The 13,119-nt window shown below is 35.8% G+C and overlaps 1 long non-coding RNA gene across 2 annotated transcripts; it reads left to right on the top strand.

The window, feature by feature from the left end:
- The first annotated feature begins 596 nt into the window (after nucleotides 1-596).
- On the top strand, nucleotides 597-12,089 carry LOC116160521. Of its 2 annotated transcripts, XR_004143241.1 has the most exons (3): nucleotides 597-924; nucleotides 10,545-11,135; nucleotides 11,194-12,089. It is a non-coding gene; the product is annotated as an uncharacterized LOC116160521 (long non-coding RNA). The 2 variants fall into 2 exon arrangements; XR_004143240.1 differs by lacking the exon at nucleotides 11,194-12,089 and having other exon boundaries at nucleotides 10,545-11,168.
- Nucleotides 12,090-13,119: the final 1,030 nt, after the last annotated feature.

Raw genomic sequence — 13,119 nt, 5'->3', positions numbered from 1 at the left:
CACGTGGACTTTGATGAAAACATGTCAAAATCGTTATTCTTGCACCGAGACCGTTGGGAAAAAGATCAAGAGTATTATCTCAATGACCAAGACATGAATTTGATGCATTTTTGGCGAGCACATGGATTTTGATTAAATAGACAAAATAGTTATTCGTGCACCACGATCGTTGGGGAAGAGACTAAAAGCAATATCTCAATGACATGAATTTGATGCATTGTTGTTAACTATAATATATATTTTGTAAAATTAAACTAAGTGGTCGTTAACAACGTGATGGCAATACTGAGAATCCTTCGATATTTCGTTGTATCGATTTATTACATTACACATTCTGTAATGAAAGTTAAAACACAGACAATGCACGATGGCATCAAAAACATGCACTTGGAGCTTTATAGCACCCCCTAAACAGTAAACTTGTATCCAACTTTCTAGTTGTAGAACTACGCCCATATGTGGTTTTGTGATACAGAGCACTGGCGTTGCTCTCTATTCATGAGTCATGACTGATACGATATCACATATACCACTTCCGCGTTCACTTTAATTTACAGATGTCGATCTCATTTTACGTACGATTCATTGTACAAAACTAGCTCTAGAAGTATGGTCTGAGTACCTCCTTTTGTAATTGAACTTTAACGAGTCTGATACCTCAAAGCTATTCTACTATTGGTAGTATAAACGCATCATTTACTCGATATGGATTCAGTTAAAACTGCGAATTCGCCAAATGCAACGTAGGGAAGACCTATGCTTATCGTAAAAGTGCAAGGTAGAGTGTTGTGTAATTATAAATCACAATATGCATACTGTCATACCTACCATTCGCGTATCCGGCGTATCGGTATGCAGATAACATCCGCAGCATTAGCCCTTCATTCTGCAATGTGATGTGAAAAAGTGTTTCTAATTTACTTGGTAAGTAGAACAAACTCTAATGCGGTAGATGAGTAGGTATACACGCAGAGCGGACGCATTAAAAAATGCAATATGAAACGGAACTGTTACTAGGGTTTGTCCAGATATCATGATAGGTAATTAGAAATAAGTGTTCGAAAAAGGGAAAGACACTTTTGCCATAAAACGCATTGACTCACTTACCCCCCTCGTATGGCTGAAACAAGCACGGTCAACTGGAAGGTAATAGTAGTATTATTATTAACCCGGGATGATGGATTGTAACATGTAATAATAATAATAATAATGTTTATTTGTAAATTTGTAAATACTTTTACAAATTGTGGTTTCTTAACACAAAATTACAAATGCAAATAAAAAATTTTTCAATTTAATATAATATTGACAGCAGCAAAGATAAACAAATGATTATTTAGGTAATTCTTACTTCACAGAAAAAAAAGGAAAGTCATTCGTTAAAAATGTAACATGTGTTTAAAAAATTGAATCAAATATCTTTATGAAATTCTGGTAACCGTAACTTAATAAATGTTTGAAATTTTTGCTTTTCTCAATTTTTAGTGGTGGGGGTGACTGACATTTTAAATATAATGACTTGATTTTAAAACTCAAATCTACATAAACAAGTACAAATTGTGCACAACCCTTGTGCAGGTAAAGCGCCTTTTTTTTAAACACCCCTACGAAATTTCTTCCATAAATAAGAAAATTGGCACTGCACATCCTACACAAAATCAAATTTGGAAAATGGCGCTATATTTGCTTTTATTCCAAGTGGCTATGTATCAAATTTTATTTAAATGTCTCCATAAATAAGAAAGTTCGCACTGCGCATGCGCAAAACGAAATTTTGAAACTGGCGTTAAATTTGGTTTTATTCTAACTGGCATATGAAAAATATTGATTATGCAAAATTAGTTGTTCCTTTGAGTCACATGAATCAATTTTTGATACTAATTAGTGACAACATTGAAATTTTTATACTTTCTGATCCGAATTGTTTACCGCTACGTCGTCGGCCGACTCGGCGAAAACGGACTAGTGTGTTTAGGCCCTAATTTTGATCGGCAGCTTTATTTGAAAGACCTGGACAAAGAAACAACTTGTCATTTTATTCGTCAAGTTAATGTTGTTAGTCATCAAGTTTTGTATGTTAAAAAAAGTGAAGTTCAGAACATGTCAGAGTTTGTGGGTGAAGTTAAGTGCTTCTTGTTATCGCAAATTTTTGTTCGACCGGATTAGTAAGATTATTAAAAAAGAAAAAGTAATTTCTTAGTCTATGGTAATATGGTATTACCAAAGAGTAACTATGGGACTCTTTTGTATTACTAACTTGAAATCAAACTAATATCTGAATTACTAGCGAAATCCGGTGTTCGGTTGATTGAAACCATCCAATTCGTAGTGCATAACACGGAATAATATTTAATTTCGGTGTTTTCGGTGGTCACTTTGCTTCGTCCATAACGCGTTGCGTGCCTTATTTTCGCTCATTGAGCGTTTTCGATATTAGTGCGTAACATATATTTTATTAATTTGGATTGTGTGTTGCCTATCGGCCAGTTTGGAGATAGAGCTATATTATTGGTTGTATGCTCGAGCGATGTTATCGATCTTTATCGATGGTGACTCTGGTTCGCGCTTCGTACTATATGTGTATAAATTTAATAAATCAATTGAACAGTTTGTGCAATATGAACACCAAATTACGGTTTACAGAATTAATTATAATATTTTAATTCTACCGTTGAATATAAAATTATTCTACGTATTCTGCTCCGTCGATTGCTTCACCGCGGCGCGGGTATAACGTTACCTACTTATCTCCTAATGTGGCACCAGGTTCGTCGGTCTTCCAGAAATATAAAGTTTTGATTTTCTTCGCGACAAGGAAGAAACTTCCTCAACATCACTGCCAATTAACGTTTTTTCATCTTCCTCATTCATCACATTTTGGATTGTTTGAAGCCGCTGTGAAGTCCACAAAGAACATATTAATCAGACAAGTTGGCAAAAAGATTCTTACTACTTGGGCGCATAAATGCTGTACTGAACAGTCGTCCACTCATCCCAATTCCCACTTGCAGGCGATCCGACTGACGGTACTATTTGACTTCTCATTGGAGGCCCTATGACCCTTGGCAATTGGCATGGCCCCGCCCACATATAATAATTTGACAAAAATGTGTCCGCAATTAGTGCTCGAATCTTATCGTTAGTGCTGCTGCATAACATGAGAAAAATAAAAAAAACGGGGCGGGGTCAACTTCACAATCAACTTTTACTTACCAAAGAGTAATTATGGACATTATGGTTACTCTTTGTTACTTACTTATCGAAATAATAAACACACGCATTGTTAGTGCTGTTTGGTGCTAGAATATTGCGCGTCTAACTTTTATATTTCCAAGAAAATCGAAAAAATCAGCGTGGAGGCACATTATAGTGCAGTGTAATTATACTTATACAATAATTTACACGTACAATGTGTGCTGTACCCAGGCCAGTCCCGAGAGACTGCGCAACTCAAGATTTAAATTCAAAACTTTCCCTCCCAAACTAACTGAACCCCATGGCACGTGATCGTCTAGACAAAGCTACCTAACCTGAATAACCGAATAATAGGATCACTTACTACGTTGTGTTTTTAAGAGTCGCTACAAGATATGTGTTGCTTGTCGGAGTGAGGATCAAGTAAGGAATACAAATAAAACAAGTACATGCTTTAAAAACGGAGATTTAATCCAAATAATTCTCATTGCAAGATTAAATTTAGAAAATGGTAGTTCACCGAGTACAAATATAAAAATAGGCTGGGAAAAAAAGAACTGACCAAGAAAAAACCCAGTCAACAAATTAATATTGAACTTTATAACAAAATTAGTTGTCTGTAATGGCATAAATGCATGTTGTCAAGTACATCGATTCAATGTCGAATCCCAGACTTCACTGGAATTCCTAAAGAATCAAGATTACACACACCTAACAAAAACAATTATTAAAACATTACAATAAATTCATATAATAGGTTTGGATATTGGATGGCCAGTCCAAATCCCACACCGAGTAGTCTTTGGTTGCTCTGGTCATGACATGTCAACATTGTATGAAATCGCTAGGAGTTGGCCTCTCAGAAGAACCTTTCACATAGGAAGGATATAGTTGTTTAACACAATCATAAGGTCACAACGAGAACACGCCGCACGCTTTTAGCTAATCCCTGCGCAAGTGAAGCCGGGCTTAGCCGGCAGCCCCATATACGACTAGCGGGACCCCAACTCTTTCATTCATACATCTCTAGGGAGGGCCAGTCCAACCCACTAGTTTTAAAATGCCGGGTTATAAATTACCGAACTCCAGGCTCTCTACCATGAGTACTGACAATAACCGATCAAAAGACAAATCATGACATATACTTTGTTTCAAGGGTGCTGAACCTTTCGTCACACTATCTGACGTCATAGCAAAATTAAGGCAGGTCGTAAATTAGTAGTTGGTTTACATATTGTCACATTGACGTTTCAACTTATTTATTAAGGTGTCACTATCGTTCATCATTATTAGACCGCCCAAGTTGACAATCACTTGTAAGGCATGGAGTATTAGGTATATACCGGACCCCTTCACCACTTCTTTTTCTAACTGTTTTGAGAGTACCATCTTGCCAGCTTCTTCTAAAAGACCCTTTACTGTATATCCAGGTTTCGTCTAAAACCACAGGTCGTAATGGAAAGAGTGAAATTTCGTTGTGTTTAAAGTCTCTCAAAAATTGTAGTCTTCTTTGAGCTACATAGAGCTGTTCCATTAAAAATAATCTATTGGAAACGGCGCATCTCCGCCACGTGAATTTCAGTTTCTTCAAACTGCGGGACAAAGAGGTAGCAGATATTTCTACGCCATCAAGTCGTTGAAGATTACTGTGTAAGGAACGGAGTGTAACATTTTCACCTATAAAATCAATTCAATACCTAAGTGTTCTGGCGAACATCTTCATTCTGTGTATTCGTCATATTTACCTAATGGTAACGGGAATGACCTAAATTCATGATATGAGCGAATCGAACCATTATGCGGTAAAATTTTTAAAATACTTGTCTATTAACGGCGTTTCTGCACTGTCGACTTGCCTAAGCGTTTTTAACTTTGATGATATTTACTTCACTTTTAACACAAACTACCTAATCAACACTGGAAATCTGTCTATAACGAAAATCGTTTGACGGATTGATATTATGACAGATCAATTGGTTTATTTGTCACGACTTACGTTAATGACGTAATTTTTTTGTCTCAATCGATTTAAATGTAATGAAGAGAGAATCACATTTATGACGTCAGGTTCAGCACCAGTGAAACAAAGTATAACATAAATAACAAAGTAACCAACGGCAAACTCGCACGCATACCAAATTATAAACAAAATATACACAATTTATGTAGGCGTTGACAGTCGACATATTTGCACTGGCATAACAAAGACTGACACAAAACCAATATTCGGTCACTATATGACAGGGATGGACTAAACGAATTGATTAGCAATATTGGCAAGATGGCTCCCCTCGAAGACACAAAAAAACAGTACATAAAATATATATCTCTGCGTATGTCAGTTCTGAACTTTAGCCAGCCTCTGCTACGTCAAATCGAGATATATTATCGGTATCAAATATAGCACAGTACATATTCGAAACAAGTCACCCCGCCAAATATTAATAATCATAATCACCCGGTTCAAATAAATAGTAGGAGCATAACTTTATGTACCTACTATCACATTACAACAATACAAAGGAACATGTCGTGGCAAACATTGGTATCAAGTAATTAATTCACAATGTCAAGTGCAATATGTAACAATCAACCGCCTAACGTACGTCACTCGCCCCCTGATGAGGCACCCTGTAAATACACAGTAACATAATCAGGTAAACAAAAGCGAAATGTGCTGCAATAAATTCAATTATAAATTAAAATGTAGTTCTGCATACTTGTATTGGGTATCGCCCCTAAGGGAACATACAGTATCTAAATATAAACAAAAACACGTAAATCGGTCAGTAATTACCGAGTAGGCCCAGTATAATTAAAACTGCAATTTGTATCTGGAATGTGTTATAAATGGCAATAATCAATGCTGTACGAGAATAAAGTTAAATTGGCAAATAATCGAACACGATCATATCATTATTAGAGGGATGCAATAGACGTAGAGATAAATAAAACGAGTACATCACCTTTGTAATTGTCGAAGCCGTACTCACTATTTGCAACGTAAAGATTTACTTCTGGTCTCAACAAAAGCACACATACTTCTGCCGCATTCTCCCCCTTTTTTTTGTTTAAACAAATCCTAGACGACATTTGAACGTGCCCCGAGACGGGTTGATACGGATCATTAAGTTTCCTCGCATAGCTCACATAGCGTAATATTTGACACTTTTATTGTAAATTATGGCCCATTTCAATGTAGGGCAGAGAAGAAAAAAACACGTGTTCCACGAAAACGAAACAAAGCGCAATCTTGACCTTTTTCGTCGCGCCAGGTTCGGATTCGGGAATATTTAAATCGAATTTTAGCGGGCTAATTCGGTTCCATCACAAATGGTAATCCATATGCATATCATATTTCGTCATAATAAATTTAATTGTAAAACTGTATCTTAACTCAAAATAAACTGTACGAAATATTAGAAAATATTTTCTTGGAAATATAAAACGAAAGACACACTATTCGAGCACCAAACGGCACTAACGTAGCGCTAACGACAGTATATGTGTTTTTTAAAAATACATAATATAATATCTTTGAGCATAAAATAGCACTAACGGAACACTAATCATCACATGTGGTTTGTGGTTTCATCTAATTAAAAGTGTAAAGGCGGGGCTAACTGTGACGATGTATTACAATGTGAAATTGTTTTTTACTAAATAAACATTATTATTATTATAACTTCAGACTTGACTTTTTTAGGAACAGCAAGAGAATTTGAGATACTTTCTGTCTGGCATTTAAACAGCACTAAAACACCGTGTGTGACCTGTGTGTTTATTATTTCGATGAGTAAACGTCGAGTGTCAAGTTGGCCCCCCACTAACGCTAAACTTCGAGCACTAGCACTGTCGACACATTTTTGTCAAATTACTCGTATTTCATGTGGACGGGACTAACGTCAGATAATAATACTTATTGTTTTATTTCACAAATATAGAGGCCGGTATACAAGTACAATACAAACTGAAAAAACAACATGTAAAGGCGAATGATGTGCATTAGGGCATACGAAAAGTACAGAACAGTTTAATTAAATTCATAATTCTGTAAAAGCCCCAAGAGTATACGGGGACTTGTCAATTAAGTATGGCCCTGTGGCCAAATTAGATCTAAAACAAAAGTGAACGTATGGAATGACAGTTGGACGGAGATATTTTAATGTTTAGGAGCGATTACGGTAGATTTCAGTATAATACCAGATCATAGTATATACTTTCCACTAAAAAATGGATACCTAGCCGAAGACATGGACAGATGGAGGGCCGGCCGGCCGGAGATATTTTATATACAAAACTATAGGCTACTACATACATACCGTGTGTTCCAGGGAGAACGCACCATAGGGAAACAGAATTAATGTATTTTTTCGTGAAGCATCCCGGAGCCCTTCGAAATGTATGTGAAGTTGAAGAAGCCGCTCCAGTAAAAAGTAGACGAATGGGTACATAGAGTTATGTGCTTAAACGCGTAAGAGCGATTTTTCAACAATGACTTAATTTTGAGTGGGGCGTAAATTCTTATCCGAAGTATGGAGTGGAATTTTATAAAACTTCTTTCCTTATCTCACAAATGTGGCGTTAATCATTTGCGATTTAATATTGTGCTTTAGTTGTTTAAGGTGAATTCTATTCTCTGCGGGTCAGTGAAACCGAAGATATCATAGACATTCTTTTATAAGTAAGCAAATTTTACTTAACTATCTGTGGGATTTTGTTTTTGGTGGTGGTAACAAATTGTGCTTGAATTGCATTTAATTTTTCTCTAATTTACTTCTTGGGTAATTGCTGCTCCCAAATTTGTATTTATCCCATCAGTGCGAATTGTCAATAAATTTTTTCCTTATATTTTGTCCATGTTCAATTTTTGTCAATGTGGACTGTGCGCCGCCGCCGCACGAAAACGTACGTAAATAATTTCGTGACGAACAACGCACGCTATCCAGTATGCTGTCGGTTTTCCAGTCAACTTCAAAGGGACTTGCGCCGCACAAAGTTCTAATGTGGACTTGTGCATGTGAATGTGCACACATGGATTCAGCAAATACAACACACACAACATAAATATTTACGTAGTAAATACGTCAACGTGATCATATTCAAATTTGTGGGGCAAATACTTTTGCCAAAATTCAAAATTCAACACACAACTCAAATCCGCCTATATTACATTCACATCCACATTAGAACTATTGTGCGGCGCAAATCTCTTTGAAGTTGACTGAAAAACCGACAGCATAGTGGATAGCGTGCGTTGTTCGTCACGACATTATTCAGGATCCTCAGATCCTTTATAGTTTTGTATTGTCGTCCGTCCGTCCGTCCGTGTGCACTCTAACTCTTTTTAAAAGTTGCCGATTGTGTTGAAACCACATGGATTTTGATCAAATTACGTCAAAATCATTATTTATGCACCAAGATTGTTGGGAAAAAGACTAGGGGCATTATCTCAATGCCCAAGACATGAATTTGATGCATTTTGGGCGACCAGGTGGATTTTGATCAAAACACGTCAAAATGGCTATTTATGCACCAAGATTGTTGGGATAAAGACCAAGAGCATTATCTCAATGACCAATACATGAATTTGATCTATTTTTGGCGACCACGTGGATTTTGATCAAAACATGTCAAAATCGTTATTCTTGCACTGATATCGTTGGGAACAAGATTAAGAGCATTATTCCAATGACCAAGACATGAATTTGATGCATTTTTGATAACTATAAAATGTATTATGTAAGATTAAAATAAATTGTCGTTAAAAGTGATTGCAATACTGACGATCCTTCCATATTTCGTTGTATCGGTTCATTTGTGCACGTTTTCGTGCGGCGCACAGTCCACATCGACAAGAATTTCTGCGCACACGACCAAATTTGTGACAAATTTGTAACGGAAGCTTGTTAAATTTTGCAAGTTTTGTGGATTTCAAAATTATATTCAGGTAGAAATGCGTATCGATGATTCAGATTTCTGTGAAGTTGTAATGTTCATTAAAATTAACAAACATTTTTTTTTCGATGTAATTAAGTTTCAAATATCGTGAAATATAAGATGAGTTATTGGTTTTGGACTTCCTATTTTGGGCGAGTTAACGATTAGTACGTGATTTAAAAAAGGTCACCGGTTAAAAGACGCAATAGATTCTAAGAAAAATATGTAATAAAACAACGAGGCTAAAAAATTATGAGTTTGTTTATTTCCGGAAACTTGATGGGAGCGTTAATTACGGGCGTTGGTTTACTCGCGATATAAAAACCAAAATGATCAGAAATTTGGAGCTTTTTGCGTAGATATTCACGCGGAGCGTGGTACCGCCGCGGAAAACGCGGCCACCACTTATAAAGTTTTTTTCGTAGATATTCGCACGGGCGAGTGTCATCGCGGAAACGGGCCATTTAAGTAAAAAGGCCCAAACCAAATAAAATTTGTTGCGCGTATTAATTTAAAATCGTATTTTTTAACCAAGAACAAGTTGGTCGTTCTGGAATAGTGAATTGTTCGGAAAATATTAATCATTGATTAACTGCAGTTTAGTTTAACGTGCGATTGAAAGACTTCCGTTCAGAAATTATACCTAAAGTACGAAAAGCGCGCTAAGAAATTGTTGTTCAATTGGGATTACGCGATTGGATTTAATAGGCGAATATTGAGAATAATCTAAATCATGCTCCACTACAATACCCACCATCTAAAAAGGGGAAGAATACTACTGTCTAAATTGTAAGTTATTTTTATGAAAAGTTATTTACCTAGAAATTTATTCATATAAAATTTTTATTTTGTCATTTTATAATTGTTTTTGCCGAATGGTTTTATATAGATAGGATAAATATAAGTTAGAAGTTAGAAGGATATTCATTGCTGTATAGGTATTTAATTAAGTGTTATATTAAGTAAATTTAAATATTATTCAGATTCAGGATAGATGTAAGTAATTGAGTAATTAAGATTTAATATAAAAAAAGAAAATCAATATTGTGAGTGCAGTGGAATTTGGATTTATTTTATTTTTTTCAATATAATCGGTTTATTTATGTAGATTTATTTTTTATCAATCAGAAAAGTGAGACGGTCATAGTAGGGCTATTACAAATTCAACGCACAACGCAAATATTTATTGTTGTGAACCGGGACCCGCCTTTAGGTATCAATCCCGCGCAGATCCCAGTTTATTCATTTACCAGCGAATCTTCATCAATCATCAGCGATCAATTAACAAAAAACACAATTAGATAAATTTTCAAACCCGGGCGGACCGGCAGTAGATAGATATCAGTTCATAAAGAAGCTTTTGACTTTATTCTATTCAAATATTTGGCTAACCACACCTTTTTTTGCAGATCAGCAATAAGAGACAATTTCTATAACCAAAACGCTTAATATGGCTAATACGGAACTTTTAGCAGTTTTGGATGTCTACATTAATACCAGTGTGGATTCTTCTCGAAGAAATTCGACAAAGGTGCAAAAAACTAACGCCGACTACGAAGTCATCGTCATTTCAGATTCAGAAGCGTGCGAGTGTTGTGAAACTATCGCAAGTGGTCAGAAACGAACACGCTGTGGTATTCAAATCGATGACGTTCGCTGTGCATGTAATTATGAAACAAACCCGTTGCCAAAATTGAGTATTGTACCCCATCCGTCTGTTCAAAACTTACTTCAACAACACACGCATCTTGTTCTTCCTCGCGATGTCTACAAATCCGATATTTCTCCAGTTGTTTCATTAGACCGTGGAGAAGTGTACGAATGGTTTGCTGTACAATTAAAAATCACCAAAGAAAAGCTATATACTTTTGAAACTCAACAAAAAATAAGATCCCGATCTTGCGGATACGACCTACGATCGAAGGGACGTAAACCACAACACATCTTTGATTGGAGTGATTCTGATTGATGATACACAAACTAGTTCACTCCGTCATCGTGTATGTAGCTATTAAAAAGATATCGATTAAGAATGTTGTTTTCTTTCAATTATTGCAGGAAATTTGAAAATCCGATCACCAAGAGAGAGAGAGAGGGGGGGGGGAGATGAGAATCTTTGATTTTGAAATTAAGATGGTTTAATCTCATTGTTGCATCACGTCCAAATCCGCGATTTTGGAAGTACCGTTTATTGGCAGATTTGGTGCACGGGTAACAAAGAAATGGCTGCTTATTCAGCTTATTGTTATTTGATGCTATACCTAACCCGGAAACTTACATTGCCCATTGCTAACATCTTCGGCTAATCTTCTTGTAGATGCTGGAGCAGATGTAACAGCTCTGTAACGGTATGGCGGATGGTCATCTACAACAGTTGCTGAATCGTACGTACATAAACGAATCGTTAAGCAACAGGCAACAGGATTCAAACTGCACAAAGAATATAAAGTATTGCTTCTCAGGGCCGGTCCGTCGAAAAAAAATGGGCGAGGCAAGCGCTAATTTTGCCGCCCTAATGGAAAGGTTTTTTGTTTGTTAATTGGTTCTTTAATATGAGTATAAGTACCACCAAACAACGAGAAAATTAAATAAAATCGTAAAAATCAGAAAATGACGTTTCATAAGCATACAAAATTCAAACAAAAATACCAAAACAATGTAATAATACCGATATTTAAATTTGCAAAATTGTTACAATATCATCGAAGTCTATGTTAGAACATAGTTCATGTTCAATGGCGAGAATGGCCAGCTCCTTTAATCTGTCATATGTCAATGTTGAACATAAAATAATTTTTCATTATTTTTTTTGAGAAAGAACGTTCTCCACTGGCCACAGTGACTAGAATAGTTAAAAGTATCCTTAGAGATGCTATACTGGTTATCTGAGAGTCAATGTATGTGTTAATTAATTAAAATTTGATTACTTGTATTGTTCTATTTTTTATTTTTTTTTATATTTGTACGCTAAAGAAGTGAATTTTTTTTCTTTTTAAATTTTATAACTTGGAATTCTCATTCGCCATCATAAATAAATGTATATATGTGTTGTGGGTAAAGTTAAGAGCAGATATTTTAATCTGAACTTCGCCCATTCACTGCGGTTCATAAATTCGATTCTTCTTCTCTTGGTACATGTTTATAGGTATAATATTATTTTAGTTGTGTTTTTTTGAACGGAATATGAATAAAGGCCATTATTATAATTATTACTATATTTGGAAAGTTATCACTCAAATTGTTTAGCTGTATATAGTTCAATATTTCTCAAGGTTTTTTTTACCTTTGTGACTTTGCATGATTCCTTCACTTCCCGTCTATAACGATTAAGCAGTAATAAGCGAAGCAGCGATAATTGGTGTACCTATGTGTATCACCGCCGCCGGCGCTAGCTTATTCGTCGTGTATCAAGTACGACAAACTAATAAAAAAACCATGCTATCCTATTAGATAGGTATATCGCAAATTAGTGGCCTGGCAGATGGCTATATTTTATAATCGCTTTCAGTCAATTGACATTACTAAGATTTATTATTATACTACATTATAATATAACATTTTTTTTATTTTTAAATTTCAAAAATGCCGCCCCTAAGATTATGCCGCCTGAGGCGGCCGCCTCGCCGCCTCACCCCACGAGCCGGCCCTGATTGCTTCTTCGTAAACAAAATTTTCACCAAAGCAGTGCTACTTAACATCCCTGATGCCAGTAGTTGATATAGGTAGGTAGGTAGATACGTCATTGCTCTAATTTTAGACTTAATTTTATTTTGAGTGATAAAAACAAAACAAAACGGACCCTTGTTATAGTCTGGTTGCCAAATCGGAAATCACCTTAACATCTCCTCGTATAGGCTTTATATTATATTATATACAATACTTGCAGATGTGTTCCACACTGACTCCCTGTACTGCGCAAACGCAAGCGCGCTAAAATTTGAATTTGCTTTAACGTGCCACCGTTTGTTTTGTTTATAATACCAG

This window comes from Photinus pyralis, unplaced genomic scaffold (genome assembly GCF_008802855.1).
Source record: "Photinus pyralis isolate 1611_PpyrPB1 unplaced genomic scaffold, Ppyr1.3 Ppyr1.4_LG1, whole genome shotgun sequence".
NCBI classification, from domain to species: Eukaryota; Metazoa; Arthropoda; class Insecta; order Coleoptera; family Lampyridae; genus Photinus; species Photinus pyralis.
This window is presented reverse-complemented; position numbering and strand designations above follow the sequence as displayed.